General features: G+C 42.2%; 1 long non-coding RNA gene across 1 annotated transcript in view; it reads right to left on the bottom strand.

Moving 5' to 3' along the window:
* Nucleotides 1–13,044, bottom strand: part of LOC124796426 — a 687,048-nt gene extending 674,004 nt beyond the window's left edge. Inside the window, exon 1 of the long non-coding RNA XR_007016766.1 lies at nt 12,932–13,044. This is a non-coding gene — a long non-coding RNA (uncharacterized LOC124796426). The remainder of the gene's footprint in view (nt 1–12,931) is intronic.
* Nucleotides 13,045–13,244: the final 200 nt, after the last annotated feature.

The following is a 13,244-nucleotide window of genomic DNA, read 5'->3' as shown; positions in this document are numbered from 1 at the left end:
GTCGCGCGGTTCCAGACTGTAGCGCCTTTAACCGCTTGGCCACACCGGCCGGCAACGATATTTAATCCACGGATGTAGGATTGGCGGTAGATATGGGTGACACAGAAATCGTAACTCTGGAACGCTTCGAGCAATAAGAATCAAACCTGGTACACTATTCGGGGAAACAATACTGTTTGTTTACGACACTCTTTAACACACCTGGGGAAAGTTGTGGGGTTAGGGGTGGGAAGAAAAAGGAAGAGAATGAGTTTTTTGTGTCATCAGTCTTCCGACTTGTCTGATACGATCCGCGACGAATTCCTGCCTTTCACCAACCTGTCCATCTCAGAGCAGCATTGCACCTATTTGCTCAGTTGTTGTCGGATGTATTCCATCTCTGTCTTCCTCTGCAGTTTTCAGCCTCTACAGCACCCTTTAGTACTGTGGGAGTTGTTCCGTGATGCTTTACACGTATCCTGTCATTTTGTTTTCCCTTCTAGTCAGGCTTTGTCGTATGTGCCTTTGCTCGTTGAATCTGCGTGGAACCTCCACACGCCTTGCCTTATCTTCTGCATCCAATAAATAATTTGGAGATCTGTCTGACCATCATCTAACCCAGCTGGAATCTTCCCATGTCTCCGGGCCTTTTCCAGGTATACCTCCTCCACTCGTTATTTTTGAACATTGTATTCGTTATTACTGGCTGAAATTTATTGCAGATCTCAATTAGTTTTTCGCCTCTCTCATTCCTACTACCAGTCCCATATTCTCCCATAACACTGTCGTCTATTCCTTCTCTTGCTTTCCAGTCCCCCATGATTATTAGATTTTCATTTCTCATTACAGACTGAACTACCCGTTCAGTGTCCTCATACACTTTCTCTACATCTTCTGCTTTTGACGTTGGAATGTATACCTGAAGTATTGTTGCTGGGGTTGGTTTGCTATCTACTCTGGTGTGAACAACCCTACACTAAATTGTTCAGATTAACTCATTCTCTGAGCTACGTCCCTATTCATAACGAATTCTACGGACATTATACAGTTTCTTTGCTGCAGTTTCTACTATCCTGTATTCGTCAGAAGTGTTTATCTTCTTCCCATTTTACTTCATTGACTCCTACAGAATCTACATTCAGCCCTCCAATTCCCTTTTTCAGATTTTCTAGCGTCCCTAGCTCTTTCGAATTTCTAACAGTCTACGCTCACTCGTAGAATGTGACCTTTTCGTTAGTTGTTCGGTTTTTTTCTCGTGACTGCTTCCTCCTTGGCCGTCCCCTCCCGGAATCTGGAATCTTTTGCTAATGGAGAGATCATCATGACACTTTTTCATTTAAAGGCCACCTGTACTGTGGGTACATATTACGTGTGTTTAATGCAGTGGTTTCCACTACCTTCTGCATCCCCAAGCCGTTGGTCATTGCCGATTGTTCTTCCCTTTAGGGACAGTTTGCCACCCGAAGGTCAGCAGGTTATCCTGAAACTCCGTCCACTCCTCGTCCCTCTTTGACAGGCCTGTGGTGGAACGAGGGTGACCCTGTACACCGGGAGTCTTCGGCCAACATTGTAGATGAGCTTTATTCCGAGTTCAAACAGTAGATGGGTTTGAACCCAGAACCTAGGGCTTCTTGATTACTAATCAAAGACGAGAATCTTGATTAAGCGTAATTCATCCATGAAAGAAGGGGCTTACAAAACTTGTTCGACCTATTCTTGGGTGCTGCCCATCAGTCTGGGAGCCAAATCGGGTTGGATTAATAGACGAAATAGACAAGGTCTAACGAAGAATGGCGCGTTTCGTTACGAGATCGATTAGTCGGTGCGGTGGCGTTAAGGAGGTGGTCAACAAACACCAGTGGTAGACTCTGAACTTGAGGTGTTGTGCATCCCGGAGAGGTTTGCTACTGAAAGTCCGAGAGAGTATGCTCGCGGTCGAGTCGTGCAATATATTATTTCCACAGACGTTTCACAAAATGGCTGCAACGAAGAAATCCGAGAAATTAGAGCAAGTACGGAGATTTACTGAAAATCGTTTTTCCCACGCATCATTCACGGATGGAACAGGAAGGGGTATCAGATATTTGCTATCAGAAGTACCCTCCACCACACACCGTAAGGTGACGTGTGGCGTACATAAGTAGAACTGTATAGCACTTCCATCGATACGCTTAAAGAACTAGGGCAATGAATTTTACATTCTTGTCAATATTTACTAGATGATAAGGGGATATTTGAAAGAATTCGTACCTCACTGCCGAGACGAATGTAGTATTGCATCTAAATGCGAGGACGAAACGTGGGTCAGCTCCACATCAGGTACGAGGTTGCGTTACACTGTAACATTCAACGTACTGAAGTATTATTGCACACTTCTCTTATGCTACTGCTTGCCAGACACTACTGTAAAATTCCGACTACCATGGGAGTAGCGAAAACTGCGCTTTGTTTCCGAGTGCTAATATTCACTACGATAAAAAGCCCATCTTATCTGGTGACAATTACCACTGGCAAAGATTTTTAATTATTATAAGCTTTACTTTGAATAATTTGAACGTCCAAATCTCACACGGGTTGCAGGTTCATAAATTTGCAATGTTTATATTACTTTTGCCCAAAACTTGGCTACTTCCAGTGTATTTTCTGCTGCTTGATACACAAAGTGATCGGGCAACACGAAAGGAGACCCCTAGAAGACTGCAATGACTGGCAATCACGACAGTAAAAGGAATCGGACTTCCCTGGGCGACATCATAGAATAGCATCCACATCGCAGACCTTTTCAGTACCGCAGTTAACGACCAGCAAAATAAAAATATATCGACTATGAAATTCTAGCGTTCCAGTTACACATCGATTTAGAATTATTCACGGTTGGATTGCTAAGGTAATACATGAGTGAAACCTATCCGGTTAGATGGAGACTTGCAGGTAATCGAAAAGTTTACATTTGAAATACTTTGTACGAACTTGGACAATATTTCATATTGCAGCCACAGGGCGACTCGCAACTAAAAATTCGCAGTTATCTCCTTTACGTACCATTGTTTACTGATACATTTTTGCTTCTATTATCGCAAATTTGCACCTGTGTCAGTTTCCGTTATTAACAATGTTACACTTGGTAAGTGCATTTTCCAGCGTGCCATCTTAATGATATAGTTGTCCTATTTCCACAGTGGATTCACACTGTACAAGTGAAACGTAATGATGGACAAATCTGCATCTATCTGACAGCGGTCTAGTAAATGATTATATACAGGAGTAGCTTCTTCTGTTAAAAACAGGAGAAGGCTCACTTTATAGTCGAAATTGAATCACGGACGGAAGTAATCATTCATTACTTTTACTCCAGATAAATCCCCCTTGTTCTCCAGAAATTCAAGATTTCCTGGTCTGAACATAACTGGTAAAGTAGAGAAGAGATACAAACTAAAACAAATTTCCAACCTCATTCAGAAAAACCTCGTTCTGGTGGATTAATCGAGTTGTACTTGTATGCCTCTATGACAGACAAACATTTAATATACTGAACTATCCCATGTAAAATTTTGTTACACGAGGTAATACTGCTACACTTCTGAAATTACTCGTATTGTACACAAGCAGAATTTTTTTTTTAAAGAATACACCGCCATTTAACAATATATTTCTGTATTTTACTTGTGTACAATCTAGATCACGGCTTTCACGCAATTATCGACTACAATTTTTTTAGACCATTAGCTTCATTTGCTGTGTATTGTGTTGGGTGATAAACACACCGTTCAACACATTTGCTTAATATTGATATCAGTGGTACAAAATTAACATCTAGCTGGAATGCAGCACGTTATCTTGCATTCACGTCATACCTGGGAAAGTCAGAATGTGGTGAACTGTGTATTTGTCATAGAGCACAGTACACAGCAAAATGGTGTTAATGGTCTAAGAACATCGTTCTCCATGACGGCGTGAAAGCCGAAATCTAGATTGTACACAAGTAAAATTCAGGTATATGCAGTCAAATGACAGTGTATTCTTTCAAAAATTACTATCTGTAGGACTGTGGCTCAGCACAACCAGAAACGTTGCTATGAAGCACACAGCTTATCAGTCTCTGTTTCACTACACATTAAATACTCTTATATATTCTGAAAACGTATATTTCTTACGAATTACAGGATTTAGGCTTTAATAAGTTGAAGTCAGGAAGGGTGTTTTAGTGTGATCAGAAGCACACTAAATAGTTACTCCAGTCATTCAGCTTCAGCGACCTCGCTGTCATTGTTGCATTTTTTATGGCTTTCAGTATGTGCCCATACAGCCGTCTCAATGGTGGAATATCAATTATGACGATGCGAACATGGGAACAACACAACACCCAACCCGTGAGTGGAGAAAATCTCGAAATAATTGCGTATTTATAAGTGACTACAACAGAACGCTCGCCCTTCTGCATCAATATCCCGAAGCCTGAAGCGCATCTGAACAACGTTTAGCACTGGATATGCTGGGAGGTCATTCCCCACCGCCTGTCAGAAGGATGTAAATACATTTTTACCAGGCGTAATGACACGCTTTCCCCGCCTACGAAATCATTTTCTTAACAGATGGATTAGGAACTTGAATCGTAATGTCCGCTACGAAACTCAGTTTCAAGTGTCAAGCTAATAGAAAGACGAACCCAGTAGAATGACAGTGATACATTCAAGTTTTGACTGGTATTGTGTACAGATGTGCTTTACATTTGAGCAGCACTTAAATTAAAAACGCTATCTTTATCAAGTGGGATGATTTCGTGTAATAAATATGGTGAGAGCAGAGTATCGATTTTAGAAGCGGGCTACAACGTATATCATCGTTATATTTGCGTCGTTAACTTTAAGGAAGCTAAAAACATGAAACCTGCCTACTATTCAACGGCTCCTTGGATGGACAAATAGATCTGCATTTGGTTTGGTGAGAGACCAGAATAGTGCAATACTGTCATAATAGCGCTTGCCAGGCACTACTCTCAAATTTCGACTACCATGGGAGCAGCGAAAACTGTGCTTCGTTTCCGAGTGCTGACATTCAATACGACAATAACATTCGTCGTATATGGTGACAATTAGCACAGGAAAAGATTGCTAATTTTTGTAGGCTTTACTTCGAATAATCTGAACGTTTATATTTGACACGTGTTGCAGGTTCAAACCATCAGCAAATTTTTTTATTATTCTCGTATCAGAAACACACATATTATACCCACATTTATAACTTTATTACTTGACACCAAAACTTGGCCACTTACTACGCATTATATGCTGTTTAATACACGAAAGAAGCGGGGCACACGAAAGGAGTCTCCACAAAGATTGCGATCACTTGCGATCAGGACAGTAAAAGGAATCGGGCGTACCCTGGTAACGTCGGAGAGCCTATCATACAAGAAATATCTACCTCGGGGGGCCGCAGTTAACGATCAGCAAAATAAAAATATAACGACTATGAAATTCTAGCCTTCCACAGAAGATCACGGAACATGCACAACTGTTTTGAATTAATCACAGTTGGATTGCTATTAATACAGGGTGAGACAAATAAAAATGGCCCGGGGAACAGGGTTCTAGTGGCAAATAAACACAGCAGAAGAAAGGAAATACATTACTATCCTGACTATGGCAGATGTTGGCATATTCCACAGTGGGCTTATCATTCAGATATCACATTCGAATGTTGGTTCTTTGTGAGATGTTGTTGTCCGCGATATTCCTGCTCGCGTTTGTCGGGATCTGGCTGGTGTCATGCGAACTTGGAATCGATGGGTTCGGGACAGCCATACTCAATACCATGCAGGACTTCAACCGCCCGACGCAACTGACGTTCGATAGGACGGACACTTGGATCGCTCGGTCATGTATACCCGTAAAATACCTACAGATTTAATAATTACTCTTATCACTAAACTCCATCCGTACAATAAGTAAAACTTCGTTATTTGCTATCGTTCTTGGTGCTGCAGTTTCATTGGCGAGGGCGTAGTTGGGCGCGTAGCCTGCCACAGACCCCTTTGCCGGGCAGAGCAAGCAGCCTGCAACGCAGCTGCCGTTGTACTGCGCGCTTCGTCCCCAGACAGAAGCTTCCCATCGAACGGTAGCGTCCGCGTCGCGCCCCCGATATCACGGATCGGCCCTCGTCCTACGCTATTTAACTCTGCTCGGATCTCAAATTACAGCTCTATTGTACAAATACATGACAAAATCTTGTCCGTCCAACTCACAGCCTAAATAGCACACCAGCTAAAACGTTCAGAGAAGATTTTGATGAAAAATCTATACACCCGTTCCCAGGTCGTGTTACACATAATCCAGCCCAAATAAAAATTGTTCAAAATCTTGTAAGTGTACTTACTTCAAGCCAAAATCACTACCACCCACGGATATAGTGACTTTTCGAATAATTACAATTGACATAAGTACATACCTATTTTTTCAATAAAAACATTATTAGAGTAATGTCGCTATTCTGCAAAACAGAATGTTAACGGTACACAGCAGCAACAAGCCACAAACAATTTTTGGTTTATTTTATTTTAAAAAATCACCTTTACCGATTTTTAACTGATACAGTCACCTCCATACAGCTCCCATGTTTTATCAAAATCAACGTCCACATGTTTTGATAAAAACAAGCAATCCGTGTGTGAATATATATATATATATATATATATATATATATATATATATATATGTGTGTGTGTGTGTGTGTGTGTGTGTGTGTGTGTGTGAATATATAAATTCGAAACTGTGCTTTTTGGTAAAATGTTTCAGTAGAGTGAGAACAAGACTTCCTAGAAATTAAACAGTGGATTTATGTCCAAATTTTCATAGCCAAACGAAGTGTCGGAAATAGCTAAACGAGGTATCAAACCGACTAGCTTCCAAGTAATCAGGTTAATTAAGAAATTCTTAATTCATCATTGAAGGGAAAATTCAAATAATGTGTAACTATGTAATGAAGTGTCAAAAAGTTCATCTCATCAAGGCCTAGTTATTTTGTGCATCAAAGGTTACAGTGATCTAGGAATTGTGGAATACTTTCTTTCAAGTTGAAAATAAAAATATCAGATTACGGCATACACTGAAGATTTTTTTTCTTTCTCTTGATCTGTATACCCTTAATAATAATAGAAAACTGTTCGATATTTAAATTTTTTATATTTCATGCTTTCTGTACAAAACCTGAAAAAACAACGTTCAAATGTTTTGTGCTCTGATTTGTCTGAAATTAGATGAAATTGATTAGAGAAACATTTCATAAGCTTCATCTGCCGAACGTGATTTCGAGCATCATTCAAAAGCGCTTCAGATGTAGTTCTAAACTACTTTATTTCTTACGTTCAGGAAAATCAGTTCATTAAGCATGTGACCTCATTTTTTTCAAAAACGTTTTTTTTTTAATTTTAATAAAGTCAACTGCCAAGTCTGTGGCTGGTTACTACCGTTATCGTTCTATGTAATGAGGATACTGGTATCCGAGACCAGTCACTCACAAAATATTTGTTCATTTCCATTAAATGGTTCTCAAGCCTTTTCAGACTCATCGAACGGGGCATGCAGAAGCTACATGCTTATGTTCGTAGCTTGATTTCGGGTACTGTGGCACAAACCTAGAAAACGCTAATACTCTCTGTGTTCTGCAATATCCATAAGAGATAAACTTCATTACAAATGGTTTGCAAATTATCTGAGAAAACACAGAAGAAGCGACGAAGACAAATAACTTTACAGTAAAATCGAGCTACGTAAAGTTGGTTAGTTAGTTCTTCTGTAGTTCCATTTGCGGGACTTCTGTCGAAATAATATAAAACGAATGCGTTTAGAGGATATGTGCATCTGGTTTGTTGTGGGTGTATGAGTGCATGACGGCCATTTACAGTAAAAATTGGAAAGTGGCTAAAGCTTCTGATAAAAATGAGAATTTTTAGTCTTTTACTAATAAGGAGAAGAAAAAAAGACTAGCATTGTTGGCTGAGGGATCTCGAGCGGAGTACTACGTCACCTAAATGGTAAGGTTTTCATATCTAATTCTGTGTTTTCTCATATAATCTGCAAACCATTTGTAATGAAGTTTATCTCTTATGGATATTGCAGAACACAGAGAGTACTAGCGTTTTCTAGGTTTATGTCACAGAGGAGCAATCTCCGGTACCCAACATCAATCTACGAACATAAGTATGTAGTTACTGCATGTCTCGGCCTTACGTTCACGAAGAGTTAAAGAGATGCTTCTTCAGTGTATGTGTTAAAAGAAGGTGACTGTAATCGCTGTGCATATGGTATGGCGTTATGTTTGTGTTGTATGACGATGAGAGAAGCGAGTGGGTGGAACTCAGTGGTGCCACTCAGCCTAGGCCAGCCGCGCAGCACTAACGGAGTCGCCGAGCTTGAAGCTCCATCCGACGGGCAAATCAGCATCAACAGTGTTACGCGCCCACACTCCATGAGACACTGCAGAGAAGTTCGAAGTTTTATGCTGGTGTCTGCGAATTTTACAGCATCGTTTCTCCTCCGACCTGCCGGACTAATACTGGTAGTGAAAATGTCTTCTACCGAAAGGTTTTGAACTGGCCACCTCTGAGTCGTGGACCACAGCACACGAGCTCGTTTGCGACCTCGGCTAATATGGTAAATTAATAAGGTCAGAAAATAACTTGAAAGAGAGGTTCGTGTTTCTACAGAAAATTGGATAGTATAGCGTTAAAGGATACATCTTATATAATTAAAAAGCAGGTGCATATATAAGCGCACACGTGACAATATGTAAAGTCCTATCAGAGAATATGTGTGTGTGCGTGTGCGTCGATGTGTGTGTTTGCCCTTTCGTGCGTGGAGATACAATTAATCCCAAGTACGTGATCCCCTCAGTGCAGACATCAAAGGCAAATAAATGGTGAAGAGCCGTCATAAGTGAATGTGTCACCCTATACCTATGCTTTCCAGTCACACCTCACCGATCGGCTCCCTTCTCTCATTTTTAACTAGGCTCCTTCCTCGTTTCGTCTCGTGTTAATGCCATATTGGTTGTTTACACAAACCATAGATGCTTTCTTCTCTGCAGCCTTGCCTCAAAAAGCTTCGTCTCTAATGACCCCGACTTTGACGAGACATCGAATATGCTAATCTCCTGCCCTTCCTCTAGGCAGAGATTCAGTGAAAGGTCACTGTGCCAATCAGTTCACTGGCTGTCATCAAATGACAATATAAGAGATGATGAAAACAAACTACACATTCTCACACCTGAGTTTTAAATCTGAGGTCCTTTGATTACCGGTAACTTGCCTTAGCTAGTGGGACCAACTAGACCGGCATATCGTATGCAGCATATGAAATATGTACATGAGGTGTTACCGTCTTAACTAACCGGTACTCTCGGAAAAATAGTAAAGAATACCGCAAAAAAGGTGAATTTTGTTGGACACTTGCTTGATACAGAACAGAACAACGTTTAAGTAGATCGGAATAGTTTTATTTTACAAGAATATATTTGTACAGTGTCAAACAACGCCAAATATTAACAGAATTCTCACATGTGATATGAAATATCACATAAAACTAAAACGGAAGTACAACATGGAAATCCTAAAGCGACTACATATTTACTGATGAATTACTAGTGAACAATAAGCAGAACCAGCACCTAAATCGCAACCGCATTTGAGACAGTAGCTTTACAATCCCCTCGAAACTGTGTGATGCTTGAGCACAATCAGTGCTACCGAACGAAATGGCACACTTGCGGCTGAATACACCTGAATCCCAAATATCTGTTATATAGGTTTCATTTTCGCTAACATTGTTTCTATTTGGTTGGGTTTCTGTAATACAGTTTGGCCAGACGCTTGTACAAGATTACGATTGATTTCTATCCCAGTCGTTGAAAAATCAGAGCACGTATTGAATCTAAAATAACATCATTGACGCTCAGGTTCTGAAACGTAACAAAAAAATAAAAGGAATTATTGTTTTCAAAACTCAGATGCAAGTAGGTCATCAGAGGATAAGCTCTGAATCAGGGCAGAAACGTCTCGTGGCCTCTAGTAATGGATGATTTCTGTTTACATTACTAAATAAATAGCAGATATCCAACAAACCACTTCATCTTTTCCCGCTTCACCTATACTACGCATATGTTTTTGTTGTTCATCACAAGTCACTACAAGTAATATCCGAGTGCCTCCAAAAACTGTATCCCGCTAAAATCTGGAAATATTCAGCATTAGGCTTCTCTTGCTAATGATGTCGTCCAGAATAGGTGGTGAATAACAAAAAATAGCGGCCATGTGAATATGCAGCCGGGTCAAGAGCGTCCGCATACGTGGTGGAGGAGGCAACGATATGAGCTGAATCTGCAGAGCGGAGGGAAACGGTGTCCAGCGTGAGATCAGTCAGCGTAAACTATTCACACAATATTTTACATTTACAGTTTCATTTAACCCGTCCGAGTAAACTTGCAGAACAAACCGTGATTCACAACCTTTGCAAATTTACATTTAAAAGGTCTGTAACACATTTATGTCTCCTTCTTATATCTTGCTTAAGGATCATGAGTACAAAATAATAGAGAAGAGGGAGTTTACATAGGTACATAAACCATTATCTTTCCCATATTCCACGCGCAGGCAGAGGATGGTTAATTACGGTACGAATTACTATCCGCCATGTAGTACACAATGAGTAGTAATTATGGCGACATAGTTATGGAAACTACCTTCTCTCGACAGTCAAAATCTCGTTGTCGGCACCAAGCGTGGCGGCACAACGGCTGTGATAATACACTCGTATTTAAAATAGAGTTGTGTACTTTCCACAAATTATTTTAGGCGAATGCCAGGTCGCTTCCTGAAATGGGCGGCGACCAATTCCCTCCGCCATTCTTTCGAACCTATCTAGTATTCCGCCTCTAGCATAGGTGATATCCGTGATAAGTTAAGCCCTAAGCGTAGAAACAACGAAAAGCATTGAAAACGGCTCATCGTAGGAGTATGTTTGAATGTGCCATTTGAAATATCTCGGGTGTCTTTTTTTATTCTCTACAGACAACCAAAATACTAGAAGAATATAGATTATGGGTGGGTAGAGCTGTCAGCTACACAGACTACGCGTTTTAACCTAAATAGAATTCATTGGGCTCAGACCATACCCTTGACTTGTCCCGTACAGAATAGGAAACCACGAACTTTTCATATTCTGCTGGAAGGATTACTAAACGTGGAATCTGACACTCGATGTCCCACCGACTAGCTTCACATAAACAATGCAGTCTTTGCTGCAGTATAATGCACAAGTTTAAGTATAAAAAATTTCCCTTAATGCCAAACTTCTATCGAGAAATAATGTCGGAGCAGCTTCGTCATTAAAAACAGCGATACTGTTAACATGTCAAACACCTGCAACTTTCTGCCCGCCTCGTCGTTAGAATTCTGGAAACCGATTTGTCGCAACGGTAAATTCGAATTACCTGAAATGTTACATACAACAGAGAACGTCAGATCCGTTAGCAAGTTGATACAGTGCGCACGATTCGAAGAAAGATACAGGGATTGCCACCGAACTGAATACAAAGATAACAGTTCCGCGCAGTGGAAACAATAATGACGGGAATGTCACTCTTCTCTATATCAGGTAAAGGTAACACCAAGAAATCTCTCCTCGGCCGTGGAGTTGAACCCAGTAAATTTACTTCCGTAGCCAATATTTGAACAAACAGCTACCTTCATATAATTTTCAAAGAAATTCATTGAAAGAGTGAGTTTCAGTCGCACTGGCCGACACAACGTTAGTGCCACTGAACTTATTTTAGAGACACGTATAAAAAGACAATAAAAATCAAGGTCAACTCCGCCACACCCTACCGCCAGGCATTATTCAGACCTTCTTATTTGGTTTTCTACTAACTCTGCTTTGCCGTAGTGACGGAAAGGGTCGGAATGTGCAGAACCGATATATACACACTATATATATATATATATATATATATATATATATATATATATATATATATATATATAAAATCACGCATGCACTGTTTGTGGGAAGAGCAATAGAGGAGATAACGTGTGTCAGGTAGAGGTAAGCTCAGTTGGGCGAAGATAAAATAATCGGGAATAGTGAGTCAAATCCTACGCTATAATCAGCAGGAAAAACTCGGGTGATTTACAGGCACGTGCAGATTGCATTGACATGTTAATGTTGTTGACAATGATGATGAGAGAGGGTGGAAAGCGGTGAATCATCATAATCTACTCCTTTCCAACTTCATCAACGGGTCGTCGAGCTTAACGTAACCCTACGATAGGAGAATAACCACCAACAGCTAACATGCTCTCACTCCTCAAGACGCTACTGAGAAGTTCACAGATTTAACGTGAAACATTGGTGTGTAATCCGGCGATCGGGAACTGTACGCCACCATCTGTCCTCGTCTTGGCAGTCGAATATGTGGTGCAGGATTTTTCCGCCTCGAGGATCTGAACTTGCAACATCCAGGTCACGCGCCACTGTACTAGAATGCTACAGTCACCGGTGCAGTGATGCGAGTAGACTAAAATAGGGGGCTGAGCAGGGATACTGTCACGTGACACCTAGCGACATAGTAGTATCGGAAGCTCTTCCACAGTGCGGATCTCCGTACTGACTCTTTCGGTATTGTCTGCAGACACGAACGCTGCAGCAAGTAGAGGGTTGGCTGGGAAGGACGTGCGGCCGCTGAGCCACGAGCAGAATCGCAGCAGGCGCTCGTCGAGGGCAAAACTCCGCCTGCCTGACGAGCTCGTTAGGAGAGGAGGGCGACGAGAAACGTGCCCGCGAGTGACGGAGCGGTGCCGCTCGATTCGTGCGGGCGGCGAGGAGCACGCGGTCGGGGCGCAGCGGCCAGGGCGAGGTGTGTGTCGCTAATCAATGTGCGTGGGAGCGGCCGGCGCGCTTACCTGGAGCCGGAGCCGAGCTGGCTTGGGCCGGCGGCGCGGGCCGCGTCATGCCTGGAGAGCTGAGCCAGATGTAGCGCGCTACCGCCCGGGCACCCGCACGCACTCCTCCTGCTGCTGCCTGCTGCCGCTCAGCCGCTCGCCGCTGCGCTGTGGCCGGCTGCTGCCCGCCTTCGCCTTGCCCCTGCCCTCTGCGCCCGCTGCCGCTCCCGCTGCCCCGCGCTGCGCTGCGCTGCGCACCGCCCTTCGCGCCGCAATCGATAGCCGCTGCCGCGGCCGCCACCGCCTCGCCCTCGGCCGCAGGGTAGCAGCACTG

This window comes from Schistocerca piceifrons, chromosome 4 (genome assembly GCF_021461385.2).
Source record: "Schistocerca piceifrons isolate TAMUIC-IGC-003096 chromosome 4, iqSchPice1.1, whole genome shotgun sequence".
NCBI classification, from domain to species: domain Eukaryota; kingdom Metazoa; phylum Arthropoda; class Insecta; order Orthoptera; family Acrididae; genus Schistocerca; species Schistocerca piceifrons.
This window is presented reverse-complemented; position numbering and strand designations above follow the sequence as displayed.